Genomic DNA, 24,785 nt, shown 5'->3' on the forward strand with positions numbered 1-24,785 from the left:
GATAAAATCAAACCTTTCGACGTCATGCCCTGGAGGACACCTTCCACTGTCCCCCGAAACTCTCCACAACATACACCTCGGACATTGATGGTGACCCGCTCAGGTCGCATGGCCCTTCTAACTGCACCGCAAGTCACCGTCCCGTGGCGGGGTACCTGTGCCGGCCGCTGTGCATCCGGGGCCACTAACTTTGTACTAGTCATGTCTGGGAACCCTGCTACTGAGAAATTGGATGGCCCCAGAAGCGTTGGCATTGGGGTCATCAATGCCATTTCTCTGTGGCCCTGTGCTGTATGCAGCCTCCGGCCCAAGAGCGTCCCACCAGGGCTCACACACCAAATTGAGTCCTGACCACCCCGGACGTGGCATCACCGCAGGAGGCACAAACCACCACCGCAAGGACCACCTCCAACAGCCATCTGCCACAGATAACACGGTGGTCCTGACAGACTTAGGGAGTTGCTCAGACCTGTCGTGGATGCCATCATCGGCCTGAGACCCTGCTCAGCACTCCAGGTGCCAGTGACTCAGTGCACCGCAAGCCATTGTCTGTTACTGATTCTGTGGAGTGGTTGCGCAGCAATGTCACCTCATGCAGTGTGGAAGATGTGGCACTATGATGAGGAAGATGTGTCAAGTTTGTAGACGGGAGATGGCACAGACAATGGGAGGGCAGGAGGCAACATCCACAAGGCAGGAATGCAGACTGGAGGTGGTAGTCGAGCTACACACCCAGAACCATTACTGGGTCTTTCGCTGTGGACTGCACACGCAACTGTCACCTCAGCCAGTGTGGGAGACCTGGGACGTTGATGAGGAAGTTGATGCAGGTGTAACATGTGAGAAGTTGGCCTGATGTATGATGTCACTATATCTAGTGTACACCTTATATCAGTCCAAATACCCTTATGGTGATTGGTTGTAAAGTCAACCTTATAGACCAGCTATCCTAGTGGTAGCATGACAAGAGCAGTCTTAGGCTAAACTCTGAATGGCATGTGAAGCCAGCTGTGATACCATATATAATCCCTTGAATACCAAATGAAAGGACACCACAACAGATATATGTATAAAATAAAGTGTATTTATTCCAGTCAAACCCTCAGCACTCTTTATGAGATTAGAGGTAAGTACAACACAGTCTTATTTAAGCATACATTAAGTCACACAGGTAAGTAATACAGTTAGGCCCTAGGGGCCACGCAAACCATATACTAAGTAAGTGGTATAAGGACCACTGTCACAGAATTAGGATAGGCCTAGGCCTAGGGAATCGCTGGGGCTACACTACACTAGCAACAGTTAGGAAGTGGGAGGCCCACGGGATTCAGGTGCAGAGTGGAAACACTCACGCGTAATGCGTAAAAGTCGATAGAATCACTAGCAGTTAGAAATAAACAGTTTTAGGACACTTCTGGTATAGCTAGAAAGTCGAGACTCGGAAACTAGACCCTAGGATAGTCAATACCCTTGTGAGCACCGAAGTACCCAAGTTACCTAGCCCACAGGCTGCAGGTGCATAGGTGTGAACTTGCGTCGGGTTTCGTCGTGGACTTCTATGGATGCCTGAAGGAAAGTGGCTGACAGGCAGTCAGTGAGGAGTGTCCGGTGGATCCCAAGGCTGGGATCAAGAAGAGAGGAGACCTGCAAGCAGAAGGGACAGAGTCAAGGTCACTAGCCAGTGACCACGTGGAACCAGGAAGGAACCATGCGATGTCGTGAAGATTGCAGGTGAAGGTGAAGCTTGTCGCTGCAGCCACGAGGACCAGGGAACGTCGAGGACGACCAGGACCAGGAGGCGAGCTGTCCCACGAAGGCTCTTGCTGTCGGCGGTGTCGAAGTTGGACTAGGACTCACCAAGCCTTGGCAAGCGGAACCCACGAAGAACGGAGGACTTGCTTCTGGTGCAGACCAGGAAGGTCTGGGGTGCTTCTTCTTTGCAGAGAAGCGGGAGCCAGTCTGGAGGAGCCAAACCAGCGCTGAAGATTTCAGGGTGCGTCGTCTCAAAGGCCACTAGCCAGCGGGCAAGCAACTGGACAGACGCGGCAAGCAGGAAAATGCAGAAGGGCCCCACGCAGGACTCGTGGAGTGTGGGGGGCTGATCTTCGGTGCAGATGGTGCTTGGGGTTGGGGCTTCTCAATCCCCGGTGCACAACTTCGAGGGTGCCTCAGAAGCTGCGCTTGAAGATACTAGCCACTTTTCCCAGGTAGCCGGTCCCACGTCTCTCGTCGCCTCCACGGATCTCAGCACGGCTGTGGATGTGGATCAGGGTCGGAGAAGTCTGGAAGTCAAGGCTCTGGTCGGGCTCTGCAGTCGGTCCCTCGTAGAACTTCAGCAAAGCAAAGGGTAGTCTCTTGATGGTGCCTGTTTGCACAGGGTAGCCACTCCTTGGCCACAAGGGAGATTCTTCAGTCTTCTTCTTTCGTCGAATGTCGAAGGTCCAGAGTTTCTGTTCAAGTTGCAGGTTCAGGATAATCTAATCTCGTGGGGCCCAGCTACCACTCTTATCCAAATCTGGGGGGCTCGGTTACCTGCTAGGTCACGCCTTATGGGTGGGACCTGGGAGGGGGGTGGTTACACCCCCTTCCCTTTGTCCAGTTTCGCGCCAGGACTGGGGCTGGAGTGCCCCAGCACCGGTTTGAACTGGACTATGCACGGGACACCTTGGGTGCCCCAGGCATGTCTCATTCTATTCATCCCTCCCTGCCCCAATACACTAAGGCCTGTCTGGGGTGGTGCTCGCACCTCCCAAGGCAGGAAACCTATTGTCCAAGCCTCCCTTGCCGGGATCACTCCCAGCAGCAGGAGGTCAGACTCGTGTCTGTGGCAGCAGCATCCATTTTGTGATGCTGGGGCTCTGGTTAACTTTAACCGGGTAAGTAGGTTACAACATGTCTTCTCCCTCTAGAAGGGAGGGATAATATCCTCATTCCCAGAAATGGGATGGGGGTATTATTCCAAAGTGTTAGACACCTTACACGACATGTTTTGATAAAGCCAAACCATAGTTACCATAACCGTTTAAGATTATAAGGCACTTTAAGAGTATATGGTAGGCTATATCATAGAACAGCTATAAGGACATGGTTCCGAAAGCTGCAGACAGGCTCAGCTCATGCTAGAGCACCATCTCACATGTTACCAAGCACTCTGCCTCCAGGATTGTTAAGGCCTGCCATAGGAGTGGCTGATAGGTACACATGTGTCTATATGTAAGTTAGGTATAGGAATACTACACCTAAGCAAGGGGTGATTACACGACCTTGCCCCAGCTGAGTGATCAGCCGGTTGTGTCATAATGGAAGGCCAGGCCAGGGGTGGCATAATTCATGCTGCAGCCCCTGGTAGGCCTAGGGTACACCTATGCCCTGGGTACCTAGGGTACACTGTACAGGGGCCAATAAGGTGATCCTATTCCAATGGGTTATGCACCTAAAGTACATAGTATCACTTTAGAGAGAGAACAGCAGGGCTGTGGGTCTGGTTAGCAGGCTCACAGCCACATCTAAGTCGAAAACCAGTAAAGCAAAAGCAAAAAGTGGGGGTGAACATAGAAAGCAGACCCTACTCTCCTACACAACCCCCCCCCCCAAACTTAGGGACATTAAACTAACCTTGACCAGTTGAGTCTTCATTTTCTAAGTGGAAATATCTGGAGAGTCCATCTGCATTGGCATGGTCAGTCCCAGGTCTATGTTCCACTGTGAAGTCCATCCCCTGTAGGGAAATGGACCACCTAAGAAGTTTGGGATTTTCACCCTTCATCTGATTTAGCCACAAGAGGGGCTTATGGTCTGTCTGAATCTTGAAGTGAGTGCCAAACAAGTATGGCCTCAGCTTCTTCAGTGCCCAAACCACAGCAAAGGCGTCCCTCTCAATAGCTGACCAACGTTTCTCTCTAGGGGTCAGCCGTCTACCTATAAAAGCAATGGGCTGGTCTTGACCATCTACATTCAGTTGTGAAAGAACAGCTCCCACACCTAACTCAGAAGCATCTGTCTGGACAATGAACTCTTTGGAGTAGTCTGGACTTTTCAGAATAGGTGCACTGCACATGGCCTGCTTCAGGTCATCAAATGCTTTTTGACAGCTTACTGTCCACTGAACTTTCTTTGGCATTTTCTTGGAGGTCAAGTCATTAAGTGGTGTCACAATGGACCCATAGTTCTTAACAAACTTTCTGTAGTACCCAGTCAGGCCCAAGAAAGCTCTGACCTGAGTCTGGGTAGTTGGAGGAGTCCAGTCCTTTATGGTCTGGATCTTGCTCTCCAGTGGTTGAACCTGACCCCCACCAACTAGGTGGCCCAGGTATACAACCTTGCTCTGCCCTCTCTGGCACTTAGTGGCCTTGATAGTGAGGCCTGCCTTTTGCAGGGCCTCTAAAACATTCCTCAGGTGGACCAGGTGATCCTCCCAGGTGGAGCTAAAGACAGAAATATCATCAAGATAAGCTGCACAATAATCATCCAACCCAGTAAGGACTTGATTCACCAACCTTTGGAAAGTGGCAGGTGCATTCTTCAAACCAAAGGGCATTACCACAAATTGATAATGTCCTCCTGGGGTCGAGAAAGCAGTTTTGGCCTTTGCACTCTCAGCTAGTCTGATTTGCCAGTAGCCTGCTGTCAGGTCAAATGTGCTCAAAAACTTAGCAGCTGCCAGTCTGTCAATGAGCTCATCTGCCCTAGGTATTGGGTGGGCATCTGTCCTAGTGACAGCATTGAGACCTCTGTAACCCACGCAAAACCTCATCGCTCTCTTACCATCTTGGGTGTGAGGTTTTGGCACAAGAACTACAGGACTAGCCCAAGGGCTCTCTGAAGGTTCAATGACTCCCAGCTCCAACATCTTCTGTACCTCAACTTTTATGCAGTCCCTGACATGGTCAGGTTGCCTGTAGATTTTACTCTTCACAGGCAGACTGTCACCAGTGTCCACCTCATGGGTGCACCAGTTTGTCTGACTTGGGGTCAGAGAGAACATATGTCTGTAGGATTGCAGAACCTGTCTGCAGTCCTGTTGCTGATGGACAGTGAGGCTGTCAGAAAAGACCACACCATCAACTGAGCCATCATCAGGGTTCTGAGTCAACAGGTCTGGGAGAGGGTCACTCTCTTCCTCCTGCCCCTCATCTGTAGCCATGAGTAAGCCCATGTCTGCCCTGTCAACATATGCCTTCAATCTGTTGACATGAAGCACCCTGTGGGGGCTTCTGGGAGTCCCAAGGTCCACCAAGTAGGTGACTTCTCCCTTTTTCTCAACAATAGTGTGGGGTCCAGACCATTTGTCTTGGAGTGCTGCTGGGGCCACTGGCTCCAACACCCACACTTTCTGCCCTGGCTGGTAAACAGTCAGCACAGCCTTTTGGTCATGCCAAGCTTTTTGGAGTTCTTGGCTTGCCTCAAGGTTTTTAGAAGCCTTCTTCATATACTCTGCCATCCTGGAGCGGAGACCAAGTACATAATCCACTATATCAAGTTTGGGTTTTCTGAGAGGTCTCTCCCATCCTTCCCTTACCAAACATAGGGGTCCTCTTACAGGATGCCCAAACAAAAGCTCAAAAGGGCTGTAGCCAACCCCCTTTTGTGGGACCTCTCTGTAAGCAAACAGAAGGCAGGGTAAAAGGATGTCCCATCTTCGCCTAAGCTTGTCTGGTAAACCTTTTATCATTCCCTTTAGGGTCTTGTTGAATCTCTCAACAAGCCCATTGCACTGTGGGTGATAGGGTGTGGGGAACTTGTAGTTGACACCACACTCCTTCCACATTGCAGTCAAGTATCCTGACATGAAGTTGGCACCTCTGTCAGAAATGACCTCCTTTGGAAAGCCCACTCTGGAGAATACTACAAGCAGGGCCCTTGCCACAACAGGAGCTGTTGTGGTCCTCAGGGGAATAGCTTCTGGATACCTGGTGGCATGGTCCACTATCACCAGTATAAATCTGTGCCCAGATGCTGTTTGTGGGTCCATGGTCCTACAATATTTATGCCCACTCTTTCAAAGGGAACCCCCACCACAGGTAGTGGTATGAGGGGGGCCTTTGTGGTGCCACCTGATTTGCCACTGGCTTGGCGGGTGACACAGGAGGGACAAAACTCCTTAGTATCTTCTGACATATGGGGCCAGTGAAAGTGAGGGACAAGCCTGTCCCAAGTCTTGTTCTGGCCTAAATGTCCTGCAAGGGGAATATCATGGGCCAAGGTAAGAAGGAAGCCTCTGAACTTCAGTGGTATGACCAACCTCCTGGATGCACCAGGCTTGGGGTCTCTAGCCTCTGAGTACAGTAGCCCTTCATCCCAATACACTCTATGGGTACCTTGAGCATTCCCTGCAGCCTCAGCAGCAGCCAGCTGTCTGAGGGGTTCAAGAGAGGGGCAGTCTAATTGAGCCTGCCTCAGATCTGCCCTTGAAGGTCCCCCTGTCCCAAGAAACTCAACCTGATCAGGTTCAAGTTCTTCTAGGACAGTTCCTTCAGGGCTCTCAGAATCATCCTCCTGGGAGGGCTGATCCACCACCTGAGGCAGGGGGGAAGGCACAGCCTTAACCCTTCTGCTCTTTCTCTTGGGTTGTGACTGGTCCATAGTTTCAGGATCCAGCACTTGTTCAGTGGTGCACTTTTTGGCCTGTGACCTGGTCACAGCAAGGACATGTGCATCTATTCCCAGCATTTCTGCATGGGTCCTATACTCCACTTCAGACCAAACTGAAGTTTCAAGATCATTGCCCAGTAAACACTCTACAGGAAGGTCTGAACTAACAACAACTTTCTTGAGGCCAGTTACCCCTCCCCAGGAGAAGTTAACAATAGCCACACTATGGGAGGTAGTGGCATTGCTAGCGTTGGTCACTAGGTAATTCTCACCTAGTATGATCTGTCCAGGGTCCACAAAGGCAGGTGTCACCATTGTGACACTAGCCCCAGTGTCCCTGTAGGCCTGAGCCATTCTTTGGTTGATAAAAGGTGTCTGTCTGTACTTGCCCAGGTTACTGGGGCCTACAGTAGAGGACAAAGCTAAGTCCCCATCACAGATCAGAACAGCCTGAGTAGGTATCCTGACTAGGCCAGAATCCTCCTCAGTTCCCAGGGTTAACCCTACTACACCCTTTTGCTGGGAACCACCACTTACAGCTGGACTAGGGGGTACAGTTGCCTTAGGGGCAATGGTGGCTGGGAGCTTATCCTTTTTGGTGTACTCACTAAACCAATGTGAGTTGGACTTACAATAGTTGCACCATGGTTTCTTTTGGCCATCTTTCTTTTTATCCTTTTTGGGACCACCCTCCCCCTGAGCCTTTTGGGGGCCTGGTGAAGACTTCTGGTCTTTTTGTTTCTGATCATTACCCTTCTGGTCTGCCTTTTTCTGATCACCGCCCTGGTTCTGGTTTTTCTGCTTAACTCTAGTCCTGACCCATCTATCTGCCTTCTTTCCCAATTCTTGGGGAGAAGTCAGATCAGAATCAATCAGGTGTTGATGCAGTAGCTGGTTTTGACAGTTGTTAAGGATTTGCTCTCTCATGATCAAATTATACAATCCTGTATAGTCCTTAACCTTACTTCCCATTAGCCAGCCTTCCAGAGCCTTAGTGGCACAATCTACAAAGTCAGTCCAGTCCTGAGTCTGTGTCTTCTGGGTATCCCTGACCAACAACCTGTATTGTTCAGTGGTTAGGCCAAACCCATCAATTAGAGCACTCTTCAGGACAGTGTAATTATCTACATCCTCATCACTAACTGTGAGGAGCTTGTCTCTACCTTTCTCAGAGAAGGAGAGCCACAAGATAGCTGCCCACTGACTTTGGGGTACCTGCTGTACTTTGCAAGCTCTCTCCAAAGCAGTTATCCATTTGTGGATGTCATCCCCACACTTGTAGGGAGGGACAATCTTGCTCAGGTTTCTATTATCATAGTGCCTGTCTCTATCCTTAGGGATATTGCTGCCACCAGTGGGTTCTGACCCACTTAACTTTTGCTCTCTAGCCAGAGCAAGCTTCTCTTTGGCAAGGGCAAGTTCTTCCCCCTGAATCCTCAGATTAGCTTCCCTCATTCTGGCTTCATGCTCCTTTCTCTCAGGGGAAGTCATTCCCCTGTGAGAGGAAGCACTAGAGATGCTAGAGATATGGGAGTGGATGGATTCCCTTGAAGGGGATCTGTCCCTCCTGCTTCTCTGTGTAAGCCCACTTGGGGGTCTGTATGGGGGGATCCCATGCAAACTCCCATGTAAGCTTAGGTTAGCCTGGCTAAGTCTTCCTACTTGGCCCTGGCTGTCTACCTCTTCATCTGAAGCCCCATCTGACTCCTCTGTGGTGGGTAGACCCTTATCTACAGCTATGGCACCATACTTGGCAGCTCTTTCAGCATCATAGGCCTCCAGAAGCTCCACTAGCTGTCTAAGGGTAGGGTTGGAACCCTGTTTTAATCTCCTGGAGGTACACAGTTGTCTCATCTCCTGGAAAGTGAATGCATCATGTCTAGAGGGAATCTGTCTAGGATTCTCCTCTCCTGAGGGAGTATCAGTGTGATCTCCATTCAGGGACATGATTCTAGTGAGGGTGTGGTGTGTGCACCTACCTACACTAGTTGTATCTACTAAACCTCTCTAGTAGTTGTAGTCAGGGTGTGTTACTCCCTTCAACCTACAACCACTAAGTCCAGTAGGACTTAAGTATTATAATCTATGTTATATGTACCTAAACAATATCTGTGTGATCTTTCAATTTAGTATCTCAAGATTACAATGGTATTACAACAGCAAGCTCAGATCCCAACCGCTGCTCACCAATGTGAGAAGTTGGCCTGATATATGATGTCACTAGTTCTAGTGTACACCTTACATCAGTCCAAATACCCTTATGGTGATTGGTTGTAAAGTCAACCTTATAGACCAGCTATCCTAGTGGTAGCATGGACAAGAGCAGTCTTAGGCTAAACTCTGAATGGCATGTGAAGCCAGCTGTGATACCATATATAATCCCTTGAATACCAAATGAAAGGACACCACAACAGATATATATATAAAATAAAGTGTATTTATTCTAGTCAAACCCTCAGCACTCTTTATGAGATTAGAGGTAAGTACAACACAGTCTTATTTAAGCATACATTAAGTCACACAGGTAAGTAATACAGTTAGGCCCTAGGGGCCACGCAAACCATATACTAAGTAAGTGGTATAAGGACCACTGTCACGGAATTACGATAGGCCTAGGCCTAGGGAATCGCTGGGGCTACACTACACTAGCAACAGTTAGGAAGTGGGAGGCCCACGGGATTCAGGTGCAGAGTGGAAACACTCACGCGTAATGCGTAAAAGTCGATAGAATCACTAGCAGTTAGAAATAAACAGTTTTAGGACACTTCTGGTATAGCTAGAAAGTCGAGACTCGGAAACTAGACCCTAGGATAGTCAATACCCTTGTGAGCACCGAAGTACCCAAGTTACCTAGCCCACAGGCTGCGGGTGCATAGGTGTGAACTTGCGTCGGGTTTCGTCGTGGACTTCTATGGATGCCTGAAGGAAAGTGGCTGACAGGCAGTCAGTGAGGAGTGTCCGGTGGATCCCAAGGCTGGGATCAAGAAGAGAGGAGACCTGCAAGCAGAAGGGACAGAGTCAAGGTCACTAGCCAGTGACCACGTGGAAACAGGAAGGAACCAGGCGATGTCGTGAAGATTGCAGGTGAAGGTGAAGCTTGTCACTGCAGCCACGAGGACCAGGGAACGTCGAGGATGACCAGGACCAGGAGGCGAGCTGTCCCACGAAGACTCTTGCTGTCGGCGGCGTCGAAGTTGGACTAGGACTCACCAAGCCTTGGCAAGCGGAACCCACGAAGAACGGAGGACTTGCTTCTGGTGCAGACCAGGAAGGTCTGGGGTGCTTCTTCTTTGCAGAGAAGCGGGAGCCAGTCTGGAGGAGCCAAACCAGCGCTGAAGATTTCAGGGTGCGTCGTCTCAAAGGCCACTAGCCAGCGGGCAAGCAACCGGACAGACGCGGCAAGCAGGAAAATGCAGAAGGGCCCCACGCAGGACTCGTGGAGTGTGGGGGGCTGATCTTCGGTGCAGATGGTGCTTGGGGTTGGGGCTTCTCAATCCCCGGTGCACAACTTCAAGGGTGCCTCAGAAGCTGCGCTTGAAGATACTAGCCACTTTTCCCAGGTAGCCGGTCCCACGTCTCTCGTTGCCTCCACGGATCTCAGCACGGCTGTGGATGTGGATCAGGGTCGGAGAAGTCTGGAAGTCAAGGCTCTGGTCGGGCTCTGCAGTCGGTCCTTCGAAGAACTTCAGCAAAGCAAAGGGTAGTCTCTTGATGGTGCCTGTTTGCACAGGGTAGCCACTCCTTGGCCACAAGGGAGATTCTTCAGTCTTCTTCTTTCGTCGAATGTCGAAGGTCCAGAGTTTCTGTTCAAGTTGCAGGTTCAGGATAATCTAATCTCCTGGGGCCCAGCTACCACTCTTATCCAAATCTGGGGGGCTGGGTTACCTGCTAGGTCACGCCTTATGGGTGGGACCTGGGAGGGGGGTGGTTACACCCCCTTCCCTTTGTCCAGTTTCGCGCCAGGACTGGGGCTGGAGTGCCCCAGCACCGGTTTGAACTGGACTATGCACGGGACACCTTGTGTGCCCCAGGCATGTCTCATTCTATTCATCCCTCCCTGCCCGAATACACTAAGGCCTGTCTGGGGTGGTGCTCGCACCTCCCAAGGCAGGAAACCTATTGTCCAAGCCTCCCTTGCCGGGATCACTCCCAGCAGCAGGAGGTCAGACTCGTGTCTGTGGCAGCAGCATCCATTTTGTGATGCTGGGGCTCTGGTTAACTTTAACCGGGTAAGTAGGTTACAACATGTCTTCTCCCTCTAGAAGGGAGGGATAATATCCTCATCCCCAGAAATGGGATGGGGGTATTATTCCAAAGTGTTAGACACCTTACACGACATGTTTTGATAAAGCCAAACCATAGTTACCATAACCGTTTAAGATTATAAGGCACTTTAAGAGTATATGGTAGGCTATATCATAGAACAGCTATAAGGACATGGTTCCGAAAGCTGCAGACAGGCTCAGCTCATGCTAGAGCACCATCTCACATGTTACCAAGCACTCTGCCTCCAGGATTGTTAAGGCCTGCCATAGGAGTGGCTGATAGGTACACATGTGTCTATATGTAAGTTAGGTATAGGAATACTACACCTAAGCAAGGGGTGATTACACGACCTTGCCCCAGCTGAGTGATCAGCCGGTTGTGTCATAATGGAAGGCCAGGCCAGGGGTGGCATAATTCATGCTGCAGCCCCTGGTAGGCCTAGGGTACACCTATGCCCTGGGTACCTAGGGTACACTGTACAGGGGCCAATAAGGTGATCCTATTCCAATGGGTTATGCACCTAAAGTACATAGTATCACTTTAGAGAGAGAACAGCAGGGCTGTGGGTCTGGTTAGCAGGCCCACAGCCACATCTAAGTCGAAAACCAGTAAAGCAAAAGCAAAAAGTGGGGGTGAACATAGAAAGCAGACCCTACTCTCCTACATAACACACCCCACTGCATCTGCATCAGGACTAACACGAAGGGACACAATCCTAGCATTTCCTTCACATGAGCGCACTCATCTCTAGTGCCCCAACCTCAGTGCACTGCAACTCACGGAACCTCCTGACTGAATTTTGGGTGACCTCTGTCCTTACTCTGACTTCCTCCATGTTGCTGTGCAGTTGACTCTGTTATGCATGTGTTTGCTATTTCCGTTGCACTGGTGTCCAATGCTCAAGTTGTTGCCAGCACCAACCATTCAATGCGGGCTGGCTTACACTCATCCCACACACATCCAGCACAGGCGTCACTGTACATGTGGCCCTGCCAATAAGGGGGCCGGGTTTCACGTACCCATAGCCAGTTCAACATAATATCTGTGTGTGTCCTTGTGGTCTTGTTGAATGCATGAGGGCCCTGGGCCCTGCGACATTACATTGTGGTCACCATGCCGCTTGTCACGTCCGGATCACTTTGATCATTACACCCCCAAAGTGTGTTGCCGGTTTTTCAAGGGACCATACTCCTATTCTTGATATTTTTGTTCTTTTGAGGTTTCATTTATACCTTTAACATTGAAGAGTCTTTATGTATTGTATCTTACGTTTTAATTCAAAATGTATGCAATCTGCTTCATCTATGCCTCACTGAAGGATTTATACATATTGCTTTTTAAAGATTCAGAAATTGGGGTCTCGTTCCATTTATAAACGGCAATATATACATGTTACACTTTATTGGGAGTCTTTCGAGCCGTGTACGCCTTTGGGTCTCATTATCCTGCAATCTTGATTGACACTTAGCCCTGAAGAAGTTCCTGTGTCAAAAGGAACGAAATGCGTTGGCTGTTTGCTGTCTCTTAAATGATCTTAAGAATAAAAGAAGAACTTTTGGAATATACTTGCTCATTTGGACTTATTTTATTGAGTGCACCTTCCTTTGTGCGAAATTACATTGTGCTGTGTAGATCGGATGCAGACGTGTCACCGCAGGCAGCGGGTTGTAGCTTGGACAAGTAGCTTCGTCGTCACCCACTCAATTCGTAATGGGAGTGTCCAGGGCCGTCATACGCAGAGCCAATATGGGTGTGTGTCTGCTATTTGAGCGCCCCTGCCCGTGGTTCTGTACTGTGAATGTACATCTGCATGTGTCTCTATGGCAGTGTGGGTCTCCTTAGTGGGGTGTTGGTGGCCCCTGAAGGGTGATAGACACCTACGTATGTGTCCTGGTTCGTATTCCATGGGCTCCACCCCCACCCACACCTGTTGAGCCACCTCCTTTTGGCGTGCAGGAACATGGCATTGGGGTGCAATGTGTGGGTGGGAAAAGTGTTGTGAGCAGCTGTAATTGCGGGTGCTTCCTGCTGTATGGTCTGTTGCAGGCTGGGTGTTCTCCTCTGAGTAGCTTGGCTGTCCGGGTCCCGGTGGGTGGTGGCTTGGGATATCCATGTGCTGTTGTAGGACTTCTGTGTCGACGGTGTGGTGGTCCTCTCCGGCATCACTGATGTGTTGTATTCTGTGCTCTGCTGAATGTGCTGTGTGCCCGTCTGCAATATGAAAGGCAGGTGCGTATTGACTTTGTGTTGACATATATGTTGGCGCATTGTGCAGGTTTGCATGCAGACTGTATGGCAATGTACATTGTGACTGTTTGGGGGGTGCAGGAATCTTCTGCAGGACAGTGTACATTTGGTCTACATGACAATGTGAGTTTGTATGAGTACATTTCCATTTCACAGTTTCCTGCTCCGTCAGATGTAGTAGGCATGTTTCTGTGCATGTGCGGAGCCAGTTGTGTCCTCTGTTCTGCAGTGTTGGCTATGCGCGTTGTTCCTCGTTGTCGTCAATGTGGGTGTGCTATGTGTGTGTGCTGGTGTGCCAAGGGGATCAGGGCCATGGACCTGTGTGATTGTGGGTGTGCAGTGTGGTACACCTCGTTGTGCATGTGTGCCATTGATTGTGCCCACTCCCCTGTCCCCCCAGTCCCTGTTGATGTTGTGTCAGCTCCTCTCGAGCTGTGTCCGTACTCCCTACTCCTTGCACCGTCTCCACACTGATGACTGTGGCCTGGGTTTCCTTCAGCTCCTCCGGTGGCACTAGACTGCCACCTCCTGTCGCCGTTGCTGCCTTTCTGTTGGCAGCGGGTTTGTGCCTGGTTTAGATACACACGTCATGCCGGCACCTATTGGCCTTCTGGGCACTCCGACTACAAGCCAGGTGGGCTGCTAGTGGGTCAGTTGCTGGTAGTGTTCTGTCACCTCCGAGGCGCTGGTCTAGTTTTCCTGCGGTCTGCACCCCGTCTTCCACTCCCACTTCTTCTTGGCCTTCCCCGACTTCGTTGTTCCTTGCTCGTAGTCTGTGGGGGTTGTGGGGTTTGGGTTGGCTCCTGCTCTGTGTCAGGGTGCATCCATGTTACTACGCACTTTGGATTGTTTTTGGTGTATTTTTTCTGTGGTTTTTATGGGGCATAGTTCCACCAGACGTGTGGGATTTGCAGGCCTGTAGCTAGTTTTCACTACTTTTTGTACCGCGGTTGGCCTCATCGTATGTCTTTTTGAATTCGCGTATCGCATTTATGCGGCGTGGCATTGATTTTGACGCGGACATTTGGCGCGTTATCTGGTGACTATCGGTTGGTACCGCTTTGTTGTGAATCCCACGTTGTCACGGGGTTATTTTCCCGCGATGGGCTGCGGTATTGAAAGTTGCGTTACGCTACTCTTGTGGTAGTTATCACACGTTCTTGTGAATATACCCCTTTGTGCAGCGCACATTCTGTGCTCCCAAATTCCAAGGCGCTCTCATATGTGCAAATTACTTTGTTAGCACTTATGAGAGTGCTGTAAAATATATGAGCTCAGGGCGGACACTGTATGCATAGAATTCCTTTTTATTATGTCGCACATCCTGAGCTCGTGTATTTCAAGGTGCTTCCAAATACGCTGACTGATGTTGTGATCTGAAATACATCAGCTTAGGATGTGGGCTACCGCTGTTTGCAAAATGGAATCCAGATGTGAGAGTTTAAAACATTGAAATATATGGATTCAGGAGGGGAATGGTACAGAAAGGATTGTGCAAATCGCGCATCCTGAGCTCTTTTATTGCTAGGCCAGTCTGGCATAGGTGTAGCAATGGGCGGCGGTCCGCCCTGGGTGGCATGAGTTTTGGGAACAGCAGCCTCCCCCCCGCTCTTACTAGAGGCCATCGTGGAGCAACAAGCAAGCGCAGGAATCAGGTGCACCACCCCCCTTACGTCCGCCGTGGGGCCGCAAACCCTGGGACCGCCACGGGTGGTAAAAGGCCTAGCTACTCCACTGCAGTCTGGTCAAGGAGCTCAAAACACAGACTGCCAGTGGCCAGCAGGAGGGCTTACTTCACCCATTTATGTGTAATTGAAGGGCGTGCCAGGGTGAGGGTGAGGATCCTGGCCTGTCTAGGGAAGTCTGTCCTACCTTAGCGCAGTGGCAGTAGTCCCAGTCAGTCCAAGGCAGTCCTTCCCTGGTTGGTGGGGTTTGGTGTAACAGACGAAGGTACTGCACAGCAGTCCAACCACAGGGCTCTCTGGCTGAAATGCTGTAAACAGATGTTGGAAGCAGAGCAGAAGCATGCGCAGTGCAAATGTTTACAGCCTACTGCATGCGACCTGAGTCATCTGTTATGAGTTTCATGACTGGTTGACATCAGGCCACATGCCCACGGACTGGCATACCCTCACACACCTGCAGCCTCCCGTAACCCCTCAGTTTCCCAACTCACCACACACTGATGCTTGCTGACACGACCATATTCCATGATGATTTAGGAAAGAGTTTGGTGGTGAGGCAGGCAGGAAGTACAGGGCTGATGCCCTACATGCCTGTGGCTGCAGTAAATTATGACACTACTTTGCATCATCAGTGGTTGGTTCCTCAGACCCCTGGGTATTGCAGGCGAGGGCTGGTTCCCTGTCAGCCCTTAGACTGCTTAAGTTAATGCATCAAAATCAAATATAAAAAATATATAAAAATAATACGGGCATATGCGCACTAGCCCATGTGTCTCCTGATAACTGCATGCCTACCTGAAATGTTAATGTTAGAGACTGGAACATGCAGGCAGCCCAGGCATTATTCTAAATGAACTATGGATGTTAGTTGCTCTCTGCTATTACCATCCACATAACTCTAAAAAATTGGAAGGGTGGACTCCCGACACCCATCATTAGCAGCCCATCCCCCTGTACTTCATGTGTCGCATGGCAGTGTGTTTAGCTAATTGGGTTTATATACCTGTGTTGATGGCTATGCCTGCCGGTTGCAGAGTGCTTAGTAGTACGTACTCCTCCCTCTACCAGCTTACCTTTCAGGTTCCCAGAAGGGGTGCTTAGTAGAGGATCGATTTTTGAGGGTCTCATCTGGGCAAACACCGCCACTGTGTTGTAGGTTGTGGGCAGGGTTCAGCTACCCATAGGTATGGATAGTGGCTTGTTGCTTCTTCTGTAGCCGCCGTTGTTCAGAGCCGTCTGGTGAGATTTGGTGCTACCTGGAGCCTCATTGTAGGAAACTGGGTTATTAGTTGTGCAGGATGTGAGGCCTGTGCAAGCAATAGGTCCACAATTTCCCCTTACTGGGGACCAAGCACCCCATTGTTGTGCTTGTCTCTATCAGGGTAGCAAAGCAGAGCAGTCCAAGGCCTATTCAGGAAGTAGTATGGGCTAGTGTGGGCTAATAATCACCCTTCGCTGGCATGCAATATTAACATTCAATAACTGATTGCCCAGTCAGCGCTTTTTCTTTTTGTGTGTTTTTTTATTTTATCCAAAAAGAGCAATTGATGGGCACAATGCAGAACAATGTCATACATTCACCCCAGTACTAAGATTTGGACCTAAATCCATTGTTTTTTTGCTCCGCATGCCATTCCAGTTTAGAACCAGCCTTATACAAATCAGTCTTGACTCTGTTCCCCATGGGAACAGTCCAGCCCGAACTGCCAAGCAATGGTCCTTCCTGGACTGGAAACAAGCATCCTAAGGGGAATATGGCCAGTGACTTCAAGACTGGTTTCAGGGTATCATTCCTCACAAGCCAGGCTAGCTTGACTCCAGTGGCATGGAGAGCACGAGACCCACATCTGGACATAACTGTCCTACTCGAGGTGACAAATCCTAAAAGAACAATTGATGGACAGAATGCAGAACAATGTCATAAATTCACCTCAGTACAAAGATCTGGGTGTAAATCCATTGTTTTAGTTGTCTTTTAATTTCTCGCCCTAAGTGTGCCGGGTATGCCCAGACGTGGGTCGCGGTCTCACTGTGTTACTGGATTCAACCTAGCCTGGCTGATGAGGGGTGATACCCTGAAACCGGTCCCAGGATGATTGTTTCTGCTATGTGGAGGACCTGGCTTGGCAGTTCGGGCTGGACTGTTCGCATGAGGAACAGGGTTAAGACTGATTTGCATATGGCTGGGTCCAAACTGGGGTGGCATAGTGAGCAAAGGAATGATGGATTTAACCCAGATATCTTGACTGTGGGTGAATGTTTGATTTGCTCTGCATTCTGTCCATCATCTGTGTGTCTTTTGCTTTCTCGCCCTAAGTGTCTTGATCCTGGGCTTACTGTGTCACTGGATTCAAGCTAGATTAGCTGATGAGGGGTGATACCCCAAAACCGGTCCCAGGATGCTTGTTTCCGGTCCAGGGAGGACCTGGCTTGGCAGTTCGGGCTGGACTATTTCCATGAGGAACAGGGTCAAGACTGATTTGCATATGGCTGGGTCCAAACTGGGGTGGCATGGTGAGCAAAGGAATGATGGATTTAAACCAGATATCTTGACTGTGGGTGAATGTTTGATTTGCTCTGCATTCTGTCCATCATCTGTGTGTCTTTTCCTTTTTTAAAAATTTTTAGGCGGGTGTGCCCAGGCCCACACCCCCTCAGTTTGCTCCCCACATACAGCTCCATAGTGGATGGGAGTCGGAAACAGCCTTCCTCCCGCTCCTGCCATGCGGAAGCATTCTCCCTTGTTTTCCATGGTGGGGAGCAGATATATTTCTTCTGGGTCCTGGAGGCAATACTGTTCTTCGGGCCTGGAGCTTGGGTCCTGGGCCCTACTGATTAATACACTGGTGGGAGAATGGGACACTGGACCTAGGAGGACTCTAGGGAGGCATGCCCCTCCCTCATTGTAATTAACAGTGCGCTGACCCCCGGGTTCTGGCCCACCCCTAGGGTAAGGTTAGAACTAGCAGCAAAGTACCACTCGCTGCGTTCCTCGCAGTGGGGTCAAAGGTCAAGATCTTTAAAAATGAACATCTCCGGCCCTGTTGGGCCGATTCAGACGATCTTGGGCTCATCTTTCTCTCAGCACCAGGAGCAGTTTCTGCAGACCTCCTCACCCCAAGGTGGTACATTTTGCAGAAAGCTGCTTTTACTGGCTTCCTGTGCCAATTTTCCACGCTTCATTTGTGTCTGGTGCTCCTCTCCTCCTCCTGGGCTGTCGAAGTCCAGATCTTCCCCCATCTGGTCCTCAGAGGCGATAAGGGGCCAGCCTCACTGGCCATTGACAAGACCTACTGGTCCAGGGGCCAACTTTGGGCAGAATGCTTAGGGCCTGATTTAGATCTTGGCGGATGGGTTACTCTGTCACAACCGTCGCGGATATCCCGCATTCCGAAATATAAATCCCATTATCATACTATGGGATTTATTTTTTGGTGGACGGTTTCTCCGTCACCGTTGTGATGGGGTAACCAATCCGCTGAGATCTAATTCAGGCCCTTTGTCTCCAAGGGCAACAGGGGGTTTGTCCTTCCAGTTGTCTGTGGCTGCTGCCGCCATTGCATTACCAGTGTCCAGAGTCCAACAGCAAAAAGCACTTTCTATCCCTTGTGCAAGAACTGTAAAGGGAGGTGGAAGCTTCTAGAAACCAGGCATTACTGGCTAATCCTAGCATGCCGCATCACCTTTCTACCCTGTTCCAACCCTCCTGCACAGCATGATGGGACAGTTCAAGATGACGCGGTCTAGAAGTCACTGGCCTTATGTCCCCTAGGAGCCTCAGCACCACCCCTTGCTGACATCACTGCCAGGGCCTTTCCCACCAAAACATCAAAGAGAAGCCTCCTCCTGTGTTGACTCCAGTTGTCTGGGTTTCCTCATTTGTTCAGCTAGCCTTAGATGTTCCAGCCCTGGTACAGTTTGACAGCTAATTAACAGATGCAGATTTTCTTCCTCACTCCTTCCTCCTCAGGAGCTGGGGGAAGCACTGTTGTTTACCCCTTTTGTGTGGTGAGGCCTTTGTCCCCTCTGCTGGGAAGCAGGGTAATTAACTTGTCCCAGCAAGAGGACAAAAGGCCTGGGCTCTGATCCTGAGTTGAGCCAGGGAAATATGTAAATATGGAATGACCCATAAAGTGGCCATTTATGATCTTGGGACCTGCGTATATGAACTAGGTGCACAATTTCTAGCCCAGTTTTATACCTCACAGGACTTTGTAGACCTAAGGGAGGTGAAACTGCACTCTTAGGCAGACTTCCCCCTATGTCCATAATAAGGTGTCACTGCAGACAAAATAGTAAACCATACAGACTTTACCTATTAGGGCCCAATAATATTATAAGGCCTGCCCTAGGTCAATATCTATCCCTGCAGAGTACCCTCTGCGCCAGGCTAGCTGTGCACAGTTACCTGCTGCACACAACAGTAGTCCACACACACAGCATGCACATCTGTGCACAAGCGTGAGCACACATGTTCACGTGTAACCAGCTAAGTGCCCCTTACCCTAGCTGCGTCACAACTTCTTTATGTTAAAAGGTGGACACTGGCGATAAACAAATGCAGTATGCTTACCATGTGATTACCGTGGGTGAGACACAAGTAGTGAGACTCCCCCACAGTAAAAATTACAAAACCGGGTGATAAAAAAAAGCAAAAAATCCGGGCATACTAAATGGGCGAAATCTATTTTGCAACACTCATCAATAGATTTCCATGGCCCCAAATGCTCTGCTGAACTTACATGTGCTAAAATGGCATCCCAATTTAAAATGTCATGTCAAATATCATTAGAGAGATGGGTAGGTGGTGCAAGAGCTGAACTCTCAATCCTCCAACATGATCTTTGGCTTGGTTCCACCCTCTTCGGCAGAAAGCAGCATACAAGATCATTTGTAATGGGCTTCTAGACAATTGCTCGAATACTTCAGGGGGAAACTTGACTGAATGCACTTCCAGCCTGGTTAGTAACAGTGCTTAATTTGTGCCGGTGCTTGCCGGTGCTTAGCACCGGCACTTATTTGACAGGGCCGGGTCTACACTGCCAACTTGAACTCACATCAAAGGCACAACTTTACTCGCTGCACGTGCCGTCATATTTCATTGTAAAATACTTGACTGACTTACTGCTGTGTTGTTCAAGCTAGTATGGTCTCCCGAGTCCCCCTGGTGAAGAAAAGTGTTGCTAATATGCTCATCCTAAGACTACAGTCAACAGGCGATAAACCCTCCATAATATCCATGTATATTTTCCCTCGGTTCCGTGTTTGCAGTGGGCAGGCCACTGATTGGGCTGTAGGGGGAGGGGCTGCGGCAGCCTGCGTAACCTTTTTCCCCAAATTAAATTCCGACCACGCCCCGCTAAACCAGTTCAGACATCGAGGCGGAGGCGGGCACTGTTACTTGAAGAAGCAGCAGGCTGCAGCCCTCTTAATATTGGCAGTGCGGTGCCACCAGTAAAGTAAAGCAGACAGTAAGTAAAATCGAAACTATCCATCCAATGCTGCTTTTTTTCGGTGACTTGGTATGGTTATGATGAACTCTGAGGCCGCCGCCCGAGCATTCATGCAACCGGTGCATGGCGGGGCACAGGCACCCTGTGCAGCCTGAGTGAGCAGCAATGAGCACTAGTCAGGTCAGGAGGCTGGAAGGGCAGGGCTGTGGCCTCTTAATCCCTGATACAGTTGTAAAGTAAATCAGTAAGTAAAATACAAACCATCTAACGCTGCTTTTTATCGAGCGTGGTGACTTGGTTGGTTTGGATTTTACTTACTGGTTTAGTGTACAACTGTTAAGGGCATGGCTCTGCTCTTCCAGCCTCCTGACCTGACTAGTGCTAAGGCTCACATGGTGCCCCGCCCGTCGCCGATTGCTCGGGCCTCGGACTCGGTTCAGGTCAGGAGGCTGGAAGGGCAGGGCCTTGCCCTGGCCTTAACCCCTGATACAGTTGTAAAAACTCTGCCCACCACATGTCAGAATGTCTGGTTTTACACCACATATTTCTCACAGGTTTTTTTTTCCCACTTGTATTCACATAATTTGTAAAAAGTCCCATTGTTTACCCGCTCGCTGTCGCGTTACACCCACTTTCTTAACACAGCCTTCCAGTCCGATTTTTGCTTTTCACTCCTCTATCTTTGTATCTTTGCTGTCTGTGTTTTCGCCATAGCAGTGCTCCATTTAGTTGTAGGATTATATCATTTAAGGGTATTGGAAATACATTTTTCCCTACGTACAGTATTTACTGTGCTGCCGACTACAGAGCATGGAACACGTTGTGGGTAACATAATTATTGTTTGCATAAAACAAAAGCTAGAGGAGGAGAGCAGTTATCTCACAGGGAAAGAAATCCAAGGAGGAGGTGGGTATGCAGTGTAAAGGTGGTAAAGGGGCTCGAGGGTGAAAAGATGGAGCTAAAAATAGGAAGAGGGGCAAATGTCAAATTTGACGGAGAAAGGCAGTGGATGGTGACTGTTGAGTGGGAAAATTGGAGATCGACTCCAAGTAGATCACGAAACAAAAATACTTGATAGCCAAGGGCTCACCAGAAAATAACGAGACACCTAGGGTTTGTTGGTGCAGTTTAAAATCAAGGATGCCACTAACATGTGAAATGTGCTGGGTTTCCGTAGCTCACGTTCTTTGAAAATAAGCTTAATATAGGGCAGAATTTCGTTGCGTAGAATGTGTACTCTCAAGAAGGTTTTCTTCCATCACCAAATTACCTTCATAGAAGTACTTGTAAAATCCATACTCATGACCTGAACATTCGCAGATGTCAGCAGAGAGCGTTAAACTCGTGGACTCCTTCTGACAGTATTTGTTAAACACCACTGTGTCTTATGTCATTTTAAAAAGAAAAGTTTCTCCCACACATTGCAAATCAGTTTTTGTGCTCAAATACACCCTGCATTGGTGACAGATTGGGAGGTAATCTTGCCTAAAACAGGATTAAAAACAAAGTACAATTTGAGCCAAATGCAATAGGTTAGCTCCGCAGTTTGTGAATGATAAACGTGCCACAAATCACAGGTGTAAAGTGAGGTTTGTGCATTCCCATGTGTAAATTGCACATAATTATAATTTCAGGGAGGTGCAACTCGAAATTGGATGCAATTTGCAGGTTTGCTAAATAACTGCAGGCTAGTGGTGATTAGCAGGCGCAAAATGTTCAGCCTGCAATTTTCAGGTCATGTATATTCATTTATGCATTATTAATTTTCTTTCATTTTATTGTTAGTTTCATTTTCGGTACTTTTGCCGCTTGATAACATCCCACCACGTAGCATACACCCTCATACGGCTCTCCTCATCCCAATCATAAAGTAGTGTGTGAGGGGGTAATGATTGAGAGTCAAAGGACGGACACATACAAGGGAGAAGGATAGTTCTAATGGTAATAGTAGGAAGAGATTGAAGTCGAGTTTACCAGGGACAAAAGCAAGGTCAAGGTAAGGACAGGGTATCTTTTGTTGACATGGAAGGCAGTGATAGTGAAGGCCGGAGGGAATGTGTTAGAGTGAAGTAGATAGAGATGAGAAAGGAGAGAAGAGAATAACATACACAGATGTGATTAGTAAGTGGGAGGGGAGGGAGGGCGAAAGGGAAAGGAGCGAAAGCTGGAAAGGAAAGGAAAGCAATGCGATAAGGATCGGGGTAGGGCGACATATAGAGATGGGGGCAAATATTAATTGAAATACCCTTTTAAAACAGACTGAAAAACTGGAATGTACTAAAACACTTCAATCAGAAACTTTGGCAATATACCAAATAACTCAGCCTTCATGGAAAGTTCACAGGCTTCTTCTAATAACTTGTTTCAGGATGATTACCTCCAGGAGGGATACAGTATTGTATAGTTAGTCTGATATGTGATACTGGTGACTCCGATTGTCAGTTTTTATGTTCTCTGAAACACAGTGGGTAAATAGGTTTCACTGCTCTTAAAGGGGTTTATTTATCCCTGAAACAATCTAGTCTAAGTAAAAAACATCAGTGAATTCTAATGACGACTGACTGTCAATGAATGCAAATAGAGTGCTATTTTAAAACATGACACATACATACTCTTATATATCTGTTAATCAATCTATTTTATTTTTGTCTTTATATCTCGATCTATTTGTCAGTCTTTCTGTTTATTTCTTGATCAACTGCCTGATGTACGTCTGTGTACGTCTGTTACCTAGCTACTACAGTTTTAGTGTGTGGACTGAGATGTTAGCAGTTGATTACCTCCTGTTTAAGGTAAACACCTGTAGAAATGCAAAAGGATCGTTTTTAAGTCATTAGCATGCAGCACACTTTCACCGCTACCTGTTGGGTTTTCTGACCTGTAGAAGGATGAATAAGGAAAGAGACATGTAGAAGCTGTATGGAGAAGGCACCTCATGGTAGCTATAGAAAAGGAAGAGACCGATTGTTCAGTCTTTATCTACAAAATGCCTTGCTGAATATTTTACGTATCGTATGATTGATGCGGGTGGGGTAGAGATTAGGCTCAGGAGGCCTGATTCACAGCGGTAAACGTACACTTCTGTGTAAGTTTGCTTTTTTTTGGCATTCACAAACTAGGAGTTAATACTATGCTTACGACTGAGGAGAATCCACAGTTGGGAAGGAGAACTCTACACATAAAAAGATAGGACAGACTCCCAGTCTGGGGGACAGAGGGTACGAAACCCTGCCAGACACCAAATAATAAAAAAAGAGTAGGGTTTGGGGTGTCCCGCCCAGGTATCGGCTGAGCCTCCACCCCAGAATGGGGCAAACAGTCTTTCTGCCCCTGAGATTTGATTGTGGGTTTTACCCAGGGCTGGGCCGGACCAGCTCAGCTAGTGCTCTTATGAAGAGTTTTTATGGACTAGTACCATTAAACATAAGCAAAATGAGTCGGTGATGAGGTCTGAGAAAGGTGTACCTATATTGTGCTTAACTCGCTTGAGTAGATATTCTATATAGGCCAATGCGCACATGGACTGGTCTTCTCTCCTGTGGGGGTTAGTCAGTGTACTGTCCTGCAACAAACATCTCGAAAACGGGGATGAAGCGAACGCAGGATTAAACACCCACCCAAACCCAACAGCAGATGCAATGGAAAAATAGGGGCAGGCAGTGATAATGAAATGCTCAGACTGTTGCACCCTCTCCACAGATTTACATTGACTATAAATTGAGTGTGAGCCAGTCCCAGTTTCATCAGACCCCCCCCTTCTGCATGTTATGATTGGTGTAAACTGAACTTGTCCCCACGCCGGTGCACCTGCACTGTTAAAGAGTTCTGCTTTGACAATAGAGTGAGCTTGATCACCTGGACCCTCGGTGTATTATATCTGACTTTAAGCAGGGCCAGTTGAGGATGTGGGTGGAGCCAATAGAGGAAGTGGGTGGAGCTAGTGGGGGAGTGGGCGGGGCCGGGGAAAGTGGGTGTGGCCTCCAACAAACATTTGAGCACCTGGACTTCATATTTTACAAATTAAGCACTGGTTAGTAATGTGTTGCTTGATGGCTAAGGTTGGTCAAAACCCAAAGCAGCTTTGGAAGTGAATCTGTTGCGAAACAGAAGGAGTGAAGGCAACAAGTATTGCTTTGACAATTAGGATACGGTTGTGCAAAGAAGTTGTTGCACTGATTTCGTTAAGGTTTGCAGTTTGGCTAAAATCTCTGTCTGAATTCATATTCATATTGTGTGAAGTCAACTACGGAGACAATGTCAAGGCAAAGGCATGAAAAATCTAGATTTATAAAAATAAACATTCTGTCTATTAAAACAAATGGTAATCTTATATCTGTTGTCTTCCTCTTTTCAAGGTTTTTTCGTTCTCATGGATATGGCCATGGGGTAAGTGACAGAACAAGACACACCTATTCATGGGAAGGGCAAGCTGCAGAAAAATCAAATGATAGGGGAGTCATGGGATAAGCACAGTGGGTAAATGACATAACATAGAGTAATCCTTCAATGGGAATTTGAAAGTGATAACCAGGTAAGATAAAG

The 24,785-nt window shown here is 48.5% G+C and overlaps 1 long non-coding RNA gene across 1 annotated transcript in view; it reads left to right on the forward strand.

The window, feature by feature from the left end:
• The window catches only part of LOC146798773 (uncharacterized), a 174,014-nt gene that overhangs the window by 39,207 nt on the left and 110,022 nt on the right, over positions 1–24,785 (forward strand). Inside the window, exon 2 of the long non-coding RNA XR_014969203.1 lies at positions 24,599–24,629. This is a non-coding gene — a long non-coding RNA (uncharacterized LOC146798773). The remainder of the gene's footprint in view (positions 1–24,598; positions 24,630–24,785) is intronic.

Source organism: Triturus cristatus, chromosome 9, assembly GCF_964204655.1.
Source record: "Triturus cristatus chromosome 9, aTriCri1.1, whole genome shotgun sequence".
Lineage (NCBI taxonomy): Eukaryota > Metazoa > Chordata > Amphibia > Caudata > Salamandridae > Triturus > Triturus cristatus.